The sequence below is a fragment of the Schistocerca serialis genome, chromosome 8 (genome assembly GCF_023864345.2).
Source record: "Schistocerca serialis cubense isolate TAMUIC-IGC-003099 chromosome 8, iqSchSeri2.2, whole genome shotgun sequence".
Taxonomy (NCBI): domain Eukaryota; kingdom Metazoa; phylum Arthropoda; class Insecta; order Orthoptera; family Acrididae; genus Schistocerca; species Schistocerca serialis.
The window spans coordinates 199,631,327-199,647,064 of NC_064645.1; positions in this window are offsets into that span (position 1 = coordinate 199,631,327).

Sequence of the window (15,738 nt, forward strand, 5' to 3'; positions counted from 1 at the left end):
AGATTTACTGTAGCTTGCTTTGCAATTTTCCATTTTTTTTGGTCATTGCTGTTTGTGTTAATTGATTTGTGCTGCTGCATTGCCTCGTCCCTTAGTTTAGCATCTGAGCTCAGTAGATTTAAATTAGCTTAAGAGGGGGTAGACTATATAAGAAACTAACTATGATGAATTGGAAGAAATGCATTGAGAAGCTATAAGAAAATGGTGTGGCCAAAAAAAGAATTTTGAAGGAGGATATGAACAAAAAAAGTAGGGTTTAGGGACAACAGGTTTAGGTAGGATTTTTTTGGAAATAAATGTTGAGGTAAGATAATGGTAAATAAATAATGAGGTAAGAAATGTGTGAACAGAATACAGAAAGCATGCTTGGATAGAATTTTCTTGGCTGGAGCAAAATGTCGAAGTAAGAGGAACGATCTATGGAATGAAGTTTTGGGTTGGACTGCAGTACCAAATGTTACACTGAAAACAAACCCTACCCTTTCCTCTTGTGTTATTCTGTTATGTGTTTGTGTACTCTTGTATATTTGTGTTTTTCCTGTCTTTATGTGTTTAGCTGACATGAGTTATGTTGTGGAATTTTTCTAATAATATGTTATTTTGTTTGTAAAGATGTTTAGACATTATTTATTCTGTTTTGTTTTAATGCTCATGTGTGAAGTTGATGTTTCAAAAGTTATTCTGATCTTTTATGTATGTACTTATGTCATAATTCCTGTAACACTGATGTATCTGTTTATTTCTATTCTTTTGTAAAGCCTGTACTACTACAAATTTATCTGTATTGTTATGTTCTTTAATGATGTATTTTGTACCTTTGTTATTGTATTCTTATGTTATAAAATTGTAATTGACACCAGCTCATCATATTAAGTAACTTGTAAGTTTCATTTCACTGCACACGTTTCTGTTGGTCATAGTATATGGACAATATGCGAAAAGTAGGGACTGATAGTGTTTGCACATGTGTTAATAATTCACCAAGGGACTGGATAACAGCATTGCTGGTTCTAAGGACATTTCAAACAAATTTTTTAGTGGACATGTGGTGGTTTATGGACTTGCTATATTCTCCGCAAGACTCTTCGATGGTGATTGTGCACCTGCACAGTCGCAACAGATGGCTGCTGGCCGTCTCTACAAGGACTAGAGTGGGTCTGCACCTTTGATGATCCACCAGTACCATTATTTCTACAAGGACTGCAGTGGGTCTGCACCTTTCATGACCCACCAATACCATTATTTCTACAAGGACTGCAGTGGGTCTGCACCTCTGGTGGCCCACCAATACCGTAATCTCTACCAGGACTACAGTGGGTCTACTCTGTGATGACCTACCTACCAATATTCTTCAAACGTCGAATGACTCTGCTGTGGGTGTCCTCTGTTGTGGCCCATTACCTGTCTGCACGTCGAGAGTCAGCACTGTCTTTCCGTTGGAAGGACAACACTACTTCTTCAAGTCTGCATGGAAATCCACTACTTCCATGTGCATTTTCTTTTACTGCTCAGACTTTGAGAAAAACACTGCAATTTTACTGTGATGAATGATCAGGACTGTCTTTATGGACTGTGAAAAAATTTTAGCTTTTGACCAGCAATGTATCAATAAGTGTGTGCATTTGATATCTTTGTTATTGTAATTATGAAAAATTTTATCAAATCATTATTGGCCACTGCCCAAAACAATTTGTAAAATTTTTTGTGGGGAGCATGGGGGCTATGTAAGTAGGCTGTTTAGTTTTTCTTATTGGTAACGCCACGTAGCGCTCTGTGTGAGAATCACTGGCTGTGCTGTGTGCAGTCTGTGGCTAGTTTGCATTGTTGTCTGCCATTGTAGTGTTGGGCAGCTGGGCTGTTAACAGCGCGTAGCATTGCGCAGTTGGAGGTGAGCCGCCAGCAGTGGTGGATGTGGGGAGAGAGATGGCGGAGTTTTGAAATTTATAAGACTGGATGTCATGAACTGGTATATATATATATATATATATATATATATATATATATATATATATATATATATATATATATATATATATATAATGACTATTAGGGTAAATGCATTGTTTGTTCTCTATTAAAATCTTTCATTTGCTAACTATTCCTATCAGTAGTTAGTGCCTTCCGTAGTTTGAATCTTTTATTTAGCTGGCAGTAGTGGCGCTCTCTGTATTGCAGTAGTTCGAGTAACCAAGATTTTTGTGAGGTAAGTGATTTGTGAAACGTATAGGTTAATGTTGGTCAGGACCATTCTTGTGTAGGGATTTTTGAAAGTCAGATTGCGTTGCACCTAAAAATATTGTGTGTCAGTTTAAGCACAGTCTTGTATAATTGTTTAAAGGGGACGTTTCATACCCTTACTCTGGGAGTGACCCGAGTAGTCCTCATTTTGCTGTGAATGACTGTACTGTAAGCACGCGACATTTCTGTACAGGGTGATCACAAAGTCCCATTACCCCCTATGCTGTTCCTTATTGATGGAGGTGCTGATATACATCCAAATCAAGGCTGATGAGTCCATCATGGACAAGCGGATCGGAATAAGCACGTGGGCTCACACACGACTCCATACAGGAAAATCAGTGAGAGATATTCATCGTGATTTCACTGCAACATTTCAGAAACCTTCCCCACCAAAACCAACAATTTTACGATGAGAGAAAAAGCCCTTTACAGCTGGTGCAGGAAAGATTAAATCCCGCTCAGGACGACCACCAACACGACTTGAAACGTGTGTGGAGGCTTCAGCGTCCGTCGACCATTGAAGTTGTCTGCCTGCTTAGCAAGCCGGCACGGTAGCTCAGCGTGTTCGGTCAGAGGGTTTAGCTACCCTCTATAATAATAAAACTGAGCAACCGGATCAACGAACAACCTGCACGGGTAGCTTAGCGTGTTCAGTCAGAGGGTTTAGCTACCCTCTATAAAAATAAAATTGAGTGAATGGATCAACGAACAGCCTCATCACCGACGCTCGAGTCCCCAATGTGGCGTCGACTGAAATAAGACTTTCACTCGGCGGCCGAACTTCTCCACATGGGGCTTCCCAGCCAGCAATGCCATACGACCATTTCATTTCATTTTTACCATAAAAATTCATTCCTAAGTGGTCGCAGGAACTGAGAGTTCCGTAGTCGACACTACATAAGATGTGAAGAATATTTTGAAGGCATTTAAAACTTATTTTCTAAACGAGTTGAGTGATGATGACAAGTGAAAACGACACCAAGTTTGTGGGCTAAGACTCGTTGTCTTTACAAATCATTCATGTGGATAAGAGTCTTCTCGGATGAGTGTGCGGTATATTGCAGCGCAAATGCGAGAAACATTTATTTCTGGAGTACAAAAAATTGCAGATTTTTATGAAGAACTTGAACAGAACCCACCGCATGTCGTGATCTGGGCTGCATTGTCTCCAACCCACTTGGTATGTCTGTATTTCTTTGACAGTGCTGTGAATCACATAGCGTTTCTAGGCCGTTTCGGAAGTAGAGCCGCACTTCCATGGCGGTGAGCGAGGGGTAGGGGGGAAGAGCGCATAGAGTAATAGAGGAGGTCGCCGGCTTTTATTTCACATTAAGTAAGAAAAAGATTTTCGGTGAACGAATATTGCTAGCGTCAGATTCTCACCTCCATGGACCAAGTTAGGAAGCTCTCTCATCGTTAAATTGCTACCTGACTCCACAAGAACTGATCAGTAGATTCAGACAGCAGGAATACTGAAAGCCGCGAGTAATGTTTAATCACACAGGCCCTGTCGCCAATCGCCTGAATAGTTAGCTGCTTACCAAACATTAACAACCACTAGTGACGATAATGTGCTTGACAATGTGACCAGCAGCGGCGTGCTGTGGCTGTGTGGTTTGAGGCGCCATGTCACGGATCGCGCGTCCCTTCCTGCCGGAGTCCTCCCTCGAGTTTGTATGTGTGTTGTTCTTAGCATAAGTTGGTTTAAGTAGTCTGTAAGTATAGGGAACCGATGACCTCAGCAGTTTGGTCTCTTAGGAATTCACACATTCGAACAATGTGACCACCACTTCCTTCGAACACTGGCTATTAGAATAAATTGTTAATCACAACCGTTGTGACTGGCCCCTCGGTTTCAGCCAGGCTTCCGGAGTGTGTTCAAAGGTAGTGGGTTAACTAGAAGTTGAATTGTAGTACATGTTTAGTGTGTAATCTACCCCCTCCTTCCTAGTTGCAGCTATTGTCCACAATAAGCGAAGTCTTTTCTGAAGATTTGAGAGGAGTGAGATTACAATAAACTTTTCAGGTTACTTATTTTTTCTTGTAGAATTGGCTCCAGTTCTTCTTGTCTGGGGGTCTGATTCTTGAAGCTGAAATTCTCTCACTTTAGGTCCTCATGGTTAAATTGACCTAAATAATAATTTTGAAAATTTAGCCCAGTCAACGAAGGAAAAAATTTGTGTAGCCACAAATTTTTGTACAATGGTAGGGCGAAGTGTCATGAACAACATACTAAAAATCCTGACCTGTAAGGTGTGAGCGTTGGGGTGGGAGGGCGTTTAAAGGGCACATTTTCTCGTTTCCTTACAATAACTTGAAAACGATGGCTTCTAGTGAAACTGTTTCCCTGTACAAAATTAAAGTACGTTGAATTTCCCGTTAATATTTTCTCTAGGAAAAAAAGTTTCCGCTTTACAGGGGGTGTAAAAGCCAAAGTTTTTAAAGAAGTGTTTTAATGGTGTAAAATTAATGTTTAATGCCCAATGAACTTGAAAATAACAGAAAATATACATTGGTGATTTCAAAACAACATCTTATCATCAATTTGTACAATTCAAGAATCAACAACTGTATCACCGTCATTGTCATCATCTTGCATATCGAGCAACGGTTCCACCATTTATACACATGCCGCAAACCATTGAACATATGATTCCTGCGTCTCGGCATCCACATCATCCCCCACAACCAGAACATCCGCAAAAGATGTTCAGTATAGCTTCAGGTGCTACTGGGTCTTTGGCAGTCAGTGGATGGAGCGAACTGTCCTCCCCTTACTTGCATCCCCATTCAGTTGACAGTAGGCGTTATTGAGATACTGTTGTATATGTAAGTAAGTAGCCAAACATCAGTAAGTAACAAGAAATGGTATTGTAAAAATAGTTACATAAAAACAGACAGTTAGGCTTTGGATTCAATCAAAGTACATTCTTCTTTCGCATCTTCCTCTGTTCCTACCAGCAACGTTAGTTCTAAACGCAAAACCGTGCGTAAGTTATCTTACGTTATACCACAATGTGTTTTTTGTCGAGAGATTTTAGCTAACGATAGCTTGAAGCCAATAAAACTAGGGAGACACCTGCAGACAAAACATCCAACTAAAGGAAATTTCAGATTATTCAAAAAACGGGTATCATTTCCTAAGAAAGCCCTAAAAGTATCCCTAGAGGTACCATACTTACCTACAAAATCCAAATAATCATATGTTATTGGTGAGATTTTACTTCTTCCCGTAACTGCCAAGATGTGCGCTATCATGCATGGAGAAAGGTTTGGCGAGTGTTTGAAGTCAATACCACTCCCAGACGATATCGTGGCTCGCCGTATCTATGCAGCAGTCGCTGACATAAAAAATCAGTTGCTATCGAATCTTCATGATAGCACAAATTCGTCCTGAAACTTGGTGATAGTACTAATATCGGAAATCTTTTCCAGTTTCATGTTTTTGTACGCTACTGTTATGAAAATTAAATGCTCGAGGACCCTCTGGGAGGCAAACTACAGGCGAAGATATTTTCTATTTTGAGAATTCCATTTTTATTCACAACACTCTGTCATGGACAAATTGTGTATGTATATGAGCCAAAGGTGCATTTACCGGAACTAAAAACCGGTTCATGGCAAGTGGGTGTACTGTTGTGTTGCTCTTTGTGCAAAATTCACAAATTGCATGATATACAGGGGGACATTAGTTTCTAAAATACTACAACCGAAAGTAAATAAACAGATGAACGGTGGTCAGTGTTGTACATTTTGTGAAAGCTCGAGTTTTAAACAGTAAGCTGTTTTCCATTCTTTGTAAGGAGATGGGTTCTACTCATGATTACCTTTTATCGCATACATATGTACGTTGGTTACCTCGTGAGAAAGTACTTTGTTGCGTTGTGAAGGTGAACGATGAATTTCGTCATTTCATACTGAATAATAGTCCTACAATTTCGCTCTGTTTCTGGATGGACAACGGCTTCTAATACTGTGCTACTAGGCCGACGATTTTGAAAAACTGAATGATCTTAGCCTATCACGTTAAGGCTGAAATAGTAACATCGTATTTCTAAGCGAGAAAGTTCTCGCGTTTAAGAGAAAACTTGAACTTTGGAAAACACAGGTGGTGAAGGGTACCCATGAGGTGTTTTCTTGTGTGAATAATTTTGTGAAGAAAAATGAGTTGGAGGTAGATGAAATTAGTAGAACTGGGCGCCGATAGTTTGAGGATAAATTTCCAGAACATTCATCTGAGTATGGATCCGAAATCCGTTCAATACGATCGTAACAGATGGAGGAGGGGCTAATAGAATTCTCTAGTGACAGGACACTCCGAAACGAATTTAAATCTAAATCGCTTGAAAAATTTTGGGTGCAGATTTGAAATTAATATCCCAATTTAGAAGAAGGGCTGTAGATATGTTATTACCCTTCATTTCAACTTACTTGCGTGAGTCAACATTTACCGCAATGGTGTTAATCAAGACGGAACATACATCTCGACCGCAGCTACAAGGGGATCTGCGAGTTGCTGTTTCAAAACTCCAACTAAAATTGAAACTGCTTTCTTCGCAAATTCAAGAAAAAAATACATTGTACTAAATGTGCTAATGTCAGAAAAATTCCGAATTTTGAACTGGGTACATTTTTACTCTTGTTTATTTCCTTTTTGGATAATCTGTTTGAATGTAACAGTATTTAAATTGGCATTTAAATGCTGGATACTGTCCTATTCATTTGTATGTTATAATCTTTCAAATATTAGAACATTCCAAATGAATTAAAAGCATTGTAGATAGAAACAGATAAACTTTAATTTGTGAATAAATTTAAAAAAAAATATGTAGTGGAATACACATACTTGCTCAGTTCCAATAAGAACACATGCAGCCCTGGTTATGAACTAGTTGTAATTGTTAACTTTCATCACCTTTGAATGGACAAATGGATGATAATTTGAAAAAAAAAAAAAGTTTAAATCTGATGCCCTCGAATTACTCTCACTAATTATTATTTTTATCATTGTAACTGATAGTTCCAACAATTCGACAGGAGTAAATAGATATCGTGAACCGATTTTCTGCCAAGTACAAGAAGTGCTTAGGAAAGACATAAAAATAGGAGGCCTGGGGCACAGAGGGAGTGGCAAAGTAATTTATTTTTCCGTCGGGGTATGTGAGGGAGAAAGTCCTGAGAACCCCTGGCGTATCTCATCATGTTACATGAGCAGTTTATTCCACTTCAGCAAGACTGGGGACTATTTGGTCATGCATGGTTCTAGGATGACGAAGCGGGCGGCGGCCTATTTGCTATTCCCATTAGAGAAAATATCTCAGTGGGGTATTTCCTGATAAATGGATTGAACGTGGTTCTGTCCTTTTATCTGCACCTTTGGAGTGGCTTCGCCAAAGTCCTGATCTGTTATCTTACCCTTGCAGAGCAGCAGGAATTTGCTCAGTGATTTCCGTAGAAGCCAGCACTCCAAACTCCAATAGCGAAGTTCATACCAAAGCCGCCTGGGAAAAGTTCTCTGAAGAAGTTGACTATATTACCCAGCTTATTTCACCTACATTCAGGCATTATGACCGCTTTGTCAGATTAATTCATTCCATTGCTAGAAAACATATTACTAGATGCTATAGGGACATCTAAATCTCTGGACATAGTCCTAGATACCAGGAATTGTATGAAGAATTTAAAGTGACCCAAGACACTGAGGGCCGGCCGGAGCGGCTGAGCGCTTCTAGGCGCTACAGTCTGGAACCGCGCGATCGCTACGGTCGCAGGTTCGAATCCTGCCTCGGGCATGGATGTGTGTGATGTCCTTAGGTTAGTTAGGTTCAAGTAGTTCTAAGTTCTAGGGGACTGATGACCTCAGAAGTTAAGTCCCATACTGCTCAGAGCCATTTGAACCACAACACTGAGGTAGCAGATGAGCTGATCTCGGCTCTAGACTCAGCTAGGCAGAAGAAATGAAGGGATCTAATCGAAAACACATCTTTCCAGCGCCCAAGCAAGAAAGCATAGACTCTACTAACAACACCTTCCAGACAAAATAAATCCTAACTAAATAGCAGCTACGATTGTCAGTCTAATAAGAACTCCAAGAAACAAACAAACAAATAGAAAGTCAAAGGAATGAAACACGACCTAAAGTCTAAAACGTATCAAGTACAGCCTTCTGGATTTACACAAAAAATCTTTACAACTGAAATTGTTTCATCCATAAACACCTCAAAACCTAGTGAAGTAGTTAGTTTTGATGTCTTATATTCTGAGTTCATTACACAGGCTGGTCAAGGTGTAGTGCAGAGGCTAGATGCATTGTTTAACGATATCCACGTAACAAGCAGACTTCAAATCGTTTTAAGAAAAATGAAGATATTTGGCATCCTGAAAATCTGGTAACAGTCCCGAAGATTATAAACCTGTTGCTCTTCTGTCTGCTGTAAACTTTTGGAGAGAGTACTCTACAATAGCATAGCACCAACTATCTTGAAACACATTCCTTTTGAACAGGCTGGCCTTAGACCAGACCGTAGCTCCAGGATCAAGTCAACTTACATAGAGAAGGGCTTCGAAGATCAGAAGAAAAAAGTGGCCATGTTTATTGACTTGATATCAATGTATGATACAATGTGGCGGAAAGACATGCTTCTAAAGTTCTTAAGAAAACTTATATGTAAAATAATTGCACAACTACTCAACAACATGCTGTCCAACAGGAAATTCCAAACTTACCTAAATGGTCAAGTAAGCAGGGGGTACAGCTGAAATGACAGAATACGATAAGGATTCTTACTGGCCCCATTACTTTTCAGTTTTTATGTTACGAAGCAAGAACATTTATCTATGCTGATGACATAGCCTTGGTGATGCAATCTAATGAGTTACAACTTCAGAAACGATTCTCACTCAGTATGTGCGAACTCTAGATGCATTTATTAACGTATGGCGACTCAAAGTAAATGAAAACAAAACTGAATCTTCCACCTTCCATTTGAAAAACAGACATGCTGGCTATATACCACAAATTGCAATCAGGAATCAGTTGCTTTCATATAACCCACTCCCAGAATATCTTGCACTGACCATATTATCTACAACAATAGCTAACTGCGCACAGTGAACTGGGTGAGTGAGCGACACTGCCTAGCTGAGGCTTGCTTGTAGATCACTAATAGCTTTTCCCAATTCTGGTGGCCACCTAATCGGTCGCCGATCCTAGGTATTGTGTCCCTTAAATGCATCAGTGAGAGATGCTTACACCATAGCCGTCGCTGGCAAATGATGTTGATAAAAAAATTATTACTACCATATATCACTTCAGTTCTTCGGCTTTCACAGAGACTGTATCACCATGAACTTCTCTGGCTTCTTTGGCGACACAGTATGTCCAAGAAAAGTGACTTGGTTGTTGTGCATGATGCATTTATTTTCATTTAAAGGCCCTCCACGGTCAAAGAGTCACCTGACAGCTTGACACAGATGCTGTTCAGGCATTGACTATCCGATAACACCAAGATGTCATAAAGATAAGCAAAATAAAATGCCACTCCCTTTTTCACTTCGTCGATAAAATGCTGCCAAGTCTGTGCTGTTTCCTTAAGGCTAAAAGGTATAAATACAAACTCAAATAATATGAATGGTATAATCACTACTATCTCTGGAACGTCTCTTGGAGCTATTGGTACCTGGTTGTACAGTTTCTAGCAGTCGAGAATGCTAAAAAATTTTGCACCAGAGCACATGTGGAGCCCTTTATCTTAGGTACAGGGTATTTGTGTGGGATGGTTCTCAAGTTTAATGCCTGATGGTGTCACACAGCCTCCATGATCCGCCCATCTTATGTACCATATGTAGGGGTGAACGCCATGATTTGTCTGACCAGCGGATATTTCAAATAACGCTTTTGTTTTTTTTCTGCTCAGTGTGAAACTGGTTGTCCCAGCATGGTATAGATATAATGTGCCGTTCTATGTCTAAGTCCTTTGCGGTGGGCGTGTGTAGTTACTCAACTGTTGTTCCTATTGCCTGGTCATCCGAAAGTTTCTGGTTTTCTTCTTCATTACAAAGCTTCCCAGATGTGGAGTTGCTCATCATCTGAAATTTCTCAAAGTTGTATGCCCTTCAATGCCTGATTTTGTACTGTTGTCTGTCAAATTTAACAAACGTTCACTCTGTCAGTCGACCGCCAACATGAAATGCAGTATATTTTCTGATATATCAGCTTTCACAAAAGACCATGTAAACTGGCTGAAGAAACCTACATCAATCTTGCTCACTTTATGCCCAAAAGTGTTAATCTCAAAGTTATTCACTGCTTTCAAACTTGGCTGTATGTCCTGTTCATTGTATGGTGCGCTGTTGACAGGAAGCGAGCTCATATCTGACCTGGTATCCACAAAAAAACTTGTACTCGAATGTCTATCTAATACGTACAACCACTTCGAAGCAGAAAGATATGTATACAGGGTGGTCCATTGATAGTGACCGGTCCAAATATCTCACGAAATAAGCATCAAACGAAAAAACTACAAAGGATGAAACTCGTCTAGCTTGAAGGGGGAAACCAGATGGCGCCATGGTAGGCCCACTAGATAGCGCTGCCATAGGTCAAACGTTTTTTTTTTTTTTTAAATAGGAATCCCCATTTTTATTACATATTCGTGTAGTATGTAAAGAAATAGGAATGTTTTAGTTGGACTACTTTTTTCGCTTTGTGATAGTCACTAACGTATAAGTACGTGGTATCACGCAACATTCCGCAAGTGCGGACGGTATTTGCTTCGTGATACATTACCCCTGTTAAAATGAACCGTTTACCAATTGCGGAAAAGGTATGTATGTATGCTGCTCGGTATCCTGGACGATATCATCTAAGTGTCCGGACCGCTCGCCGGATAGTTACGTTATTTAAGGAAACAGGAAGTGTTCAGCCACATGTGAAACGTCAACCACGAACTGTAACAAATGATGATGCCCAAGTAGGTGTTTTAGCTGCTGTTGCAGCTAATCTGCACATCAGTAGCAGACAAATTCCACGAGAATCGGGAATCTCAAAAACGTTGGTGTTGAGAATGCTACATCAACATCGATTGCACCTGTACCATATTTCTATGCACCAGGAATTGCATGACTACGACTTTGAAGGTCGTGTGTACAGTTCTGCCACTGAGCACAAGAGAAATTACGGGACGATGACAGATTTTTTGCACGCGTTCTATTTAGCGACGAAGCGTCATTCACCAACAGTGTAAACGTAAACCGGCATAATATCCACTATTGTGCAACGAAATATCCACGATGGCTGCGACAAGTGGAACATCATCGACCTTGTCGGGTTAATGTATGGTGCGGCATTATGGGAGGAAGGATAATTGGCCCCCATTTTATCGATGGCAATCTAAATGGTGCAATGTATACTGATTTCCTACGTAATGTTCTACCGATGTTACTACAAGATGTTTCACTGCATGACAGAATGACGATGTACTTCCAACATGATGGATGTCCGGCACATAGCTCGCATGCGGTTGAAGCGGTATTGGATAGCGTATTTCATGACAGGTGGATTGGTCGTCGAAGCACCATACCATGGCCCGCACGTTCACCGGATCTGACGTCCCCGGGTTTTTTCTGTGGGGAAAGTTGAAGGATATTTGCTAGTGTGATCCACCGACAATGCCAGACAACATGTGTCAGCGCATTGTCAATACCTGTGCGAACATTACAGAAGGCGAACTAGTCACTGTTGAGAGGAATGTCAGTTCACGTACTGCTAAATGCATTGAGGTTGACGGACATCATTTTGAGCATTTATTGCATTAATGTGGTATTTACAGGTAACAACATGCGTTCTCAGAAATGATAAGTTCACAAAGGTACATGTATCACATTGGAACAACCGAAATAAAATGTTCAAACGTACCTACGTATTTTAATTTTAAAAACCTACCTGTAACCAACTGTTTGTCTAAAATTGTGAGCCATATATTTGTGACTATTACAGCACCTCTATCCCAAAGCGAAAAAAGTGGACCAACTAAAACATTCATATTTCTTAATGTACTACACGAATATGTAATAAGCAGTTGATATCCGTTTGACCTATGGTAACGCCATCTAGCGGGCTAACCATAGCGCCATCTGGTTCCCCCCTTCAAGCTAGACAAGTTTCGAACTTTGTAGTTTTTTCGTTTGACGCTTATTTCGTGAGATATTTGGCCCGGTAATGATCAATGGATCACCCTGTATAGTGATGGTTGCTGTTGCTGACATGAAAATTCTACACTGTTACCTTATGTACATTAGCTCTTTGAGCAGGAGCATGGTGATGTGCATCTTGCAACATCTCCCCCAAAATGTTTATGGTTCCAGCACACTTTGTGTACATCCTCTTGGTAGCTTCACATTTCGCGTCTAGCCTGATTTCTCACCTCATTAATGTTAACTTGTTGACACTACTATATGATCAGTTGCATTCTCAGGTCCTCTGTTATAGCATTTAAATCTTTTATCTCATTTGAAATGCTTGTTATGTGATGTGGTGTGATTGTGGTGCAGTTTATAGTTGCGGCTGCAGTTTCATCTTACTGATCATGGTGGTTGTCGTATGTGGAATCTGTTGACATCTTTGCAGTTGGCTCATGTTTTTCGTAGATTCTGTCTACAGTAAGTAGTAGTTTGTCTCCTCATATACGGCTAGCACAGTGCTTATTTGTGCTGGAAGCCAATGTTGCCATACATGTAAGAGCAATCTGTCAGAGACTGTCGAACTATCTGCCAGGCTGCGTAAATGTCGCCAATATTCTGAGGGGTCCTATGTTCCCACTTCTCTTGGTACAATACATGCCTGCTTCTGATGATTGTCTTCGTGCACTGAGTAATAAGTACTTCTTTCAGTCCACCATATGCTCCCTCTGTAGGAGGGTTCACCATAATGTCGAATATTTACTTTGCGGTCGGGTGGTCCAGGTTACTTCTTGTGATCGTTGATTAATCTCTGTTGTTGAAATATATGTTCCATTACTGCAAACCATGTAAGAGGGTGGTCCAATAAGTACCCATCCTGACCGAGAGATGGGAGTCGTTGAAAAATATCTCTCGATTAGAAAGTATACGACCTATGAAGCACATGTTTCAAGTTTGAAGATGCCACATTGTTCAGTATTTGTTTGGCAGCCATCAGTAGTGAATGTTGAGAGTGAACTTGTGAGGATGGAGGAAATTGGTCATCATTATGTGATTCAAATATATATATATATATTTTTTTTTTTTTTTTTTTTTTTTTTTGAAAGGCCTCAGCGCGCCCAACATTAAAGCTGAGCTAAATTCTACTTTGGTAGAGTCTGTTCCTTCGCTGACAACAGCAAAATATTGGGTAGCTGAGTTTAAACGAGGCCGTAGGAGCTGCCAAGATGAGCATCGTAGTGGTTGACCAAATGAGGTGACGACTCCAGAAATGGCGAAGAAAATCCACAAAGCGGTACTGGATGACCATCGGCTGAAAGTGCGCGAGCTAGCAGACATAGCAGGCATTTCAAGAAATGCGGAACATCGCATATTATCTGAAAATTTGGAGATGAGAAAACTGTGTCCAAGGTTTGTGCCGCGTTTGCTCAAACTCGAGCAAAAACAGTGTTGTGAAGATGTTTCAGTTGAGTGTTTAGCGATTGTTTCGCAGCAACTAAGCTGATTTTTTGCGCCGTTTCATCACCATGGATGAAACATTGGTTCACCACTTCACTCCCGACACAAAAGAACAATCAAAACAAGGGACACAAATTGGAGATCAGACTCCAAAGAAGGCAAAGACCGATTCATCTGCAGGAAAGGTCGTGGCGTCCGTTTTTTGGGATGCACGTGGGACAATTTTCATTGACTATCTTGAATAAGGAAAAACTATCAACAGCGAGTATTATGAGAACTTGTTGCAACATTTGGGCGAAGAAATCAAGCAAAAAAGGCCGCATTTGGCCAAGCATGAAGTGTTTCTTCAGGTCAGTGCATCAGCTCAAAAGTCCGTTATTGCAATCGCCAAAATTAATGAATTAAAGTTTGAATTGCTACCTCATGCACCCTATTCGCCAGATTTAACACCCTCGGATTATTTTCTGTTCTCAAACTTAAAAAATGGTTCGGTGGTCGAAGATTTTCAACAAATGAAGACTGATGTCGTAAGTTAATGGCTATTTTGAGGAGTTAAACAGTTCTCCTTATAAAAAGGGTATCGAACTTATTGAGAATCGCTGGGAAAAGTGTGTAGAGCTGAAAGGAGATTATGTTGAAAAATAAATACATTTTTTCCAAAATTTTTGTGTTTTCTTTCTTGGGTCGGGTACTTACGGGATCACCCTCATATGTGGCTCAGAAGGCATGAATGAAGGTGCTTGTAATTGCAACCATTGAGTGGATGAATTGCTGAAACCAGTGGGAAGATTCATTGATGTTTCTGACAGCAGTCATGCTATAACAATCATCACCATTTCTTATGATGTGCTGGCATTGTTGATCCAACATCATTGATTTGGTTTGGCGTATGCTTGAAGTTCATATCTTCCAAATGGCGTAACTGCAAGGTTTCTGTTTCATTCTGAAGCCTGCAAATTCCTTCCAGTATCAGAAAGTATCATTTGCCTGCCATCATTGTTCATTGTTTCAGCTGGTTAGGTTTGCTATAGACTTATGCTGATTTGTTTTGATTTGATTTTATTTTATTTCGTGTTCCATAGGCCCAACTGCGTTGGGTTCACAATGACATGGAACGAGTCAGTTTTTATACAAATACAGTGTGATAATCTTACAGCATATACAGACATTTGAGTACATAATTATATAAAAATGTATACAGTAAATTCTTTGAGCAGCAATAAAGAAAAAAGACGGTACATATTTTCTTATAATCATTAAAGCACTATGGAAAAACAGGTATAGAGCACACACAGATACAGAGCTCATGTTAAATAACATTCTTAGTGGCATTAAGTCAACTTGTATTATATAATATTAAGATTTTACAATTTATTTATATACAAATTCATCTAGATTATAAAAAGCTTTTTCTAGCAGAAAGATATTTAGGGATAAGGGAGAAAACACACACACAAGCGCACACACACACACACACACACACACACACACACACACACACACACACACACACACACACAAATTAATTGAAAAGGATTTTCAAAATATAATTGAAAAAAATATAACATGATAAATGAAATTTCAACTGATAATTTCCATATATCACAACAGTCTGAAAAACACCCATATCGAAAATAAGTTATGCAATTATCAGAAGAACAAAGTCAGAAAAAGAGTGGCACTGAGAGATCCTTTCAACACAGCTGTATTGTCATGTACTACTGAACAGATATCACAAAGGTCTAGATTCGTTAGAACTGTCACCGTGAACATTGTTTATTGTCTATAAATTCTGACAGACTGGACATTTTGTGCATTCAGAAAATGAGTCAAACTACACTCTTTGCCTTTTGTGAGATT